This window comes from Amborella trichopoda, chromosome 11 (genome assembly GCF_054954075.1).
Source record: "Amborella trichopoda isolate Santa Cruz 75 chromosome 11, AtrichopodaSantaCruz75HAP2 v2.0, whole genome shotgun sequence".
Classification (NCBI taxonomy): domain Eukaryota; kingdom Viridiplantae; phylum Streptophyta; class Magnoliopsida; order Amborellales; family Amborellaceae; genus Amborella; species Amborella trichopoda.
In genome coordinates this window covers 15,144,841-15,150,840 of record NC_142346.1, presented here as the reverse complement: position 1 = coordinate 15,150,840, position 6,000 = coordinate 15,144,841, and the positions used below count along the sequence as shown (strand labels likewise).

At 32.1% G+C, this 6,000-nt stretch overlaps 1 pseudogene; it reads left to right on the top strand.

Moving 5' to 3' along the window:
- The first annotated feature begins 707 nt into the window (after positions 1 to 707).
- LOC18444842 (isoeugenol synthase 1-like) overlaps positions 708 to 6,000 on the top strand; it is a 37,252-nt pseudogene continuing 31,959 nt past the window's right edge.

The window sequence follows — 6,000 nt, the reverse complement described above, 5'->3', positions numbered from 1 at the left end:
TACATTTTTTTCTATTATTTTATAAAATTTCAATTGCCCTACATGCGCACTTACTCCAACTAATATTATAAAAAGAAGAGCTTCTTTTGGTCGACCTCACCCTTATAATGCTATATATAATGCTGGTAATATTAGCCTATTTATTATGGGGAAAAGTTTATATAGAGTCGAGGCTTTAAACAATCAAATTTGAGCCTACCTTAAAAATTTCATTAGAAGAGGTTGTTTTGATGCTCAAATATCTTCAAATTGATCATTTCGACATCAAGATGTATGAACATGAGAAAAAAAGGGATTGCAAGTTTTGAAAATAGTGTATTTTGAAAGGCATTTTTGGACTGTCAATTTTCAAAATTTTCAAGTTTTCATAGATATGTCGATCTACACTATTTTTTAAACTTTAAACTTTATAAATAAATATGAAAATATATTTGGAGGCTATTACAAAGATTTTCAATATTAAAACCACATTTCTCAATACTATTTGAAGGTAGGCTCTAATTTGATTGTTTAGACCTAGACTCTATACAAACCGCACCCATTTATTATACATAATATAAAGTTCAGACCGCACAACCGGCAAAAATAATGTTATATGACGAAAATTTGAACTTTAGATGGGATAGTGACATGAGAGTTAAGGACAAACAACAAGTGCTTTTCCAGGCCAAAGTTTAATAGCAGTAATCCGTAGAGGTAGAGGCCTAGTGCCTTTCCAAAGGATAGGAACCCTGAGGCCCTCACTCATTGGAGGCCTATTTGAGTTCTCAGTCCCATACAGTATTATTTCTGAAAGTGGGAGAAGAGAGGGAAGTGAGGAATGGATAGTAAAAGCAAGATTTTCATAATTGGCGGAACCGGTCATGTTGGTAAGTTCATGGTAAAGGCCAGTGTTTCAGTGGGGCACCCAACCTATGTCTATTGAGGCCGACCACTCTTCTTTTTCCAAGTTTCAAGTCATCTGCGATTTCCAATCCATAGGCGTTCACATCATTGAGGTTTGATGCTCTTTTTCAATGTTTAAAAATGCAGATTAGTGACAGAGATTGCTTGACAAGAAAACCTGTATTGACAAGTGATCTAGACAAGTAAACCGGCCAGTAAAAAATTTAAAAACTAGAGAAAAAAAAAAAGATTAATAAAGTGGGACTGGTGCTCTTTTGGTAGAACTGGACCAGCCCTATCAATTTCTAATCTGAACCGGCTGGTTCCAGTCTGGTTCCCCCATTTTTTCAAAAGCATGGAGCATGGATTTGAATAGGAAGCTCAATTCACGAGTTTAAGAGAACTATCGACCAAAACCCAGAAATCACAATGCAATTTAAGGAAAAATTGTACGAAATGTGTGAAACATCCACGATATGAGGCTTTGTGCATAATTTTTTTACTGTAGAATTGATAGGGTGTTCAGGCCGGGTCACCAAAATTTGATAGTCCATCCACTGTATAAACCATATTTTGGGAGTGTGGGAGACTACAATGATTTCCTGAATATTCTCTCACAGACCGCAATTTTTTTCATGGATTTGTGGGCACACAAAATGCTTCGACTCTACTGTCACTATCCACTATTCATGTTAGTGGGCAATTGATATCTGGGGCTCCAAACTAAAGCTAACTTGGAATCAACTATTTTTAAAAGTGGACCTCAAAGCAACAATTCCCATTAATAAATATATAAATTATAACATATATATGTATATAATAATATACATTATTTTTAAAAAATTGGTCTGATTTTAATTGGATCTACATATACCAAGATCCGATGTAAGTTCTAGATCGGGATCCAAATTTCGATCTAAATACGGATAGGATCCGAATTTTAGATGCGGATCCTGATTTGATAAATTCTCAACCCTACCTATCCCTCCCCAACCTGATCCTCAGGATGTGATGGGTTGGCCTGGCTCGGCCCGCCCTCCACATCTTATGGCCTAGGGCCTATCCTTTTAGGGCCGAGCCTTTTTAATTTAGAGTCCTAGATATCATAGCCTACATCATATATTGGCCGTTACACTTTAAAAAATAGAGATGTTTAATGTCTGGTCATAAAATATGAAATTGGCTGGAGTTGGTTGGAATGAAGGCGAAGCTACTATATCATGGAGGTTAACTATAATTTTTCATTAGATATGAGATATTTTCAAAACTATATCAGTAGAAATTTTCCATTATTATAGGGAGTCTAATGTCAAAGCAGATTATCTTCCAAAAGAAGGAGTACAGCAATCTTTTGTTGATTACTTCCATCCAGTGAATTTGTCTGTAATTTGGTTTTCTTTTAATGAAAGTTGGTAATGTTAAAAAAAAAGGAAACTGGCTACTCGCATAGCCGATGTATCCTATAGAATAACCATTATCTTCTATATGAATGACATAAACTTCTAGGTATTTTGTCTTGGAAAATTGTCTCGTACAGGCTGGACCGCATTACTATATATACAGTCCAAAAGGTGTAAAGCACCCATCTTAAAGATGGATGCAAGTAGGTGTTCTATCTAAAACCTATAAAAATTAACAGTCTAAATGTTTTTTTACTAAATGTTTCATGTCCTTATTAAGTCCACAAATCCATTTAACAAATAGATCTATTAATAGGCCCGTATTTCTATAGGCTTGGCCGTATGGAAACCGAGTCCTTTTGTTTTTATCTGCAATTTTCACCAATTTCAATAAGAAATATTGCAGTTTGCTCTTTTTTGACGTAAACTTTCAAGTTTTTTTTTTTTTTGTTGTTGTTGTTGGTTTATCTACAATTTTTATCAATTTGAATAACAAATCTTGAAGTTTGTTCCTTTGGATATTACAAATTTATCAAATTTCTTTTGATTATATTAGTGGTATACTGAGCGCTTTGACAATTTATAACTTCATAATTTACAATCTCCGTAGTCTATAAAAAGCACCAGGAAACACCATCTTTCCCTAGTGAATTATTTGGAAAAATTACAAAAGCCTCTAAAAGGTACACTTTCTTGATAACCTTCCCCTATCAAGTTTCTTTTTACAATTTTTACCTCGAAATAAATTTATTGCAAATACCCCTAAATCAAAAAGCTATATTTTTTTAACAAAATGCCCTTTCTCATATATAAAAAATTATGTTGAGCCAGACATGATATGAACTCACGAACAAAGTGCCAAACCGAGAAATTATGACGACGGTCTTAGTCTAATATTGCCTGACCGGGATATGGTTATACCAAACAACATGAACATTTTGCCGGATCTCGTGGTCAAAAATGCCAGACCCCTTATTTATAAAGTGTCGGACCCCATTTTTTTTTTCAGTACCCCATTGCCAAACAACCTCTATAAACTGTAGGACCCCTTATTTTTCCCAAAAAAATTAGTCCCGGACTGCCTTTCCAAAGTGACGGATTGCCTTTAAAAAAATTAGATTGTGGGTGAACTAAGGGGAGGACATTTTTGTCCCTTTTTCTATTTTTATTTTACTTGGTGGGTATTTGCTAGAAAAATATGTTTTAGAATAAAAGTTGCGAAAAAGCATTTGTTGGGGGGGGGGGGGAGGCTGTCTAGAAAGTCCAAGTTGGGGTTATCTGCTGTTTCCCTAAGTTATAATTGGTAAACAGTAGTATTGCACAGAATTTTAGAGAATACCATCTAATAAAATAACTAATAAGATTAAGTCTAATAAATTAAATAAATAGATATTTTTTACCTAAATAAAAATATAATTTTTTAAAAAATAGAATGAGAGATACATGAAGAGAGTAGCCATCACTACACACTTGTTTTGAAGATTTTATTATTGTCTACAAAAAGACCATTTATCTTTTTTACATGGGGTTCACAATTATTATTGTCCCTTAAATTTCAAAATTGGTAGTTGTAAGAGTGTCATTGAATAGACATAGTTTCAAAAAAAAATCTGGAGTTCATGAATCACTTCAAGCCATCCAATTTATCATCTAATGAGTAAGAATGACTATGACCTCCATGTACAAAAGATAAATGCTCTTTTTATAAACAATGTCTTCTTGAAGAACTACTTGTTTCACCTTATTCTTGTATATAAAACATATATCAAATAAACTTTTCAAGTAATGTCGTTGATAGATGGAAACAAGAAAAGCCCTCAGCTTAGTCGTTCTATTTTTTATAGCAACTAGTATAGTTCATTTGGTTTGGGTAGAGAAGAGAGTTAGTTCATGGCTACTTAACAATTTATAAAGCATGACTTCGTCCATAGCTACTTGAAATGTCTGAGACCCCCCTGCCCTTCGCTTCAATTTTGAGGCCAATGAGTAACAGCATCAATTTATGCTGCACAAGAATCAGTATGTTGAAACTCTGAAATTTAAGGATGCAACCTTAACCTAGGGGATTAGCCGTGAGAAAAAAAAAAGGAAAAAGAAAGTTGTTTCCTGCGATCTGGATCGCATTTCTGATATGAGTCCAGAACTATGAGCATCCATCTTAAAGATGGATGTAAATAGGTGGTCCATCTAAAAACTATTCTAACTAATAGTCCAAAGGGAAAGGTTTCTATGCTTTCTTATAGCATAGAAGTTCTATCCTCCCCTTACCATCCAACTGTCTAATTTTGATTCGAGAGAGTCATTTACTATTTGATCTTAGATCCAACGTCTCAAACTATTTTATTTTTAGTTTTTTTATACAAATTGTATGAATGTGAAATTTGATACGTGTCATCTTCTCATTAGGATGCACCTATAAAAAATATTAAAATTTCGATAAAATATAATGACCAAAATATCCCTTGAATCTTTCAGGGGTATTTTGGTCATTTTATTTTATTAAAAATATTTGTTTTATAATTTTACTAGTGCAGGATTAATAGAGGAATGGACATCCAAAATTTGGTGTCAAAATAGTTTGTAGAAAAACAATTAAAAATAAAATAGTGTAAAGACGTGACATTGTGATTGGAGAAATCTTAGCCCTCCATCCAGAATGGACAGTTGGATAGGGGGGATGATAAAACTTCTATGCTGTCGGGAAATTTTTTTTTAATATAATTATTATTTCTAGTTTTCAAATTTTTATTTTTATTTCATATTCATGATCTCTGCGTTAAAAATTATATATTTTCTAAAAATTAAGATCAAATTATATCTAAAAAATATATTTATTGCCAAGCCCGCATTTCAAAAATATGCGGGTTGGCGGCATAAAAACTGTATCCAAAAAAAAAAAACAGGATATATTATAAGGCGTGGCTTGCATAAGGTAACAATCTTAAATAATTAAATTAAGTTGCACCTCTAAATTTTATTATAAATGTAATTTTGATGTAAAAAATTCTTAGAATGGTTGAGAATCTATTTTTATATTTAATTATAAACTTTTAAACTTCAAAAATGATTTAAATCAATTAGATCTATAAACTATAAACACATGAAAATCTTGAAAATGGACTGTCCAAATAATTTGTTGCAAGATAATCTATTTTTAGGACTCGAAGTCTTTTTTGTTCTAATGTCAAACAATCTTTTATTATAGATTTTTGAGGAGCACCTTAGTCCTACATTTCAAGGTTGCAAACTTCGTATAAACCTCTTCCTATATTATATATGTTGGAATAGAATAACATCCCAAGGCTGAGCAAAGGTTGTCAAATCCAATATTTCAAAAAATGGATCGGTGCTTCGAATCGGTCTCATCTATACCCATGTTGGATCGGTTGATCGTATCAGAGAATCGGCTGAATCGACAATTTTATCCCATAAAATTTTTCAAAAATCACTATAAATCTTTAAAAATAGTGTTCTTTTGTTTCTAAAAGAAATTAATAATGGTGTCTAATGTATTTTTATTACTTTGTAAAAATAGGTAAATATTGAGACGTTGTTTTTCTATATGGATGTTTGTATAATTATTAATTGTAATATAATAATATAAAATTACATCTAAATAATTTAAAAATATTAGAAAGCACTTCTATATTAAAAGATTAAAATATTAAATTATTATAAAAAGTGAAATTAGTGTCACATCAATTGCCAAACATTT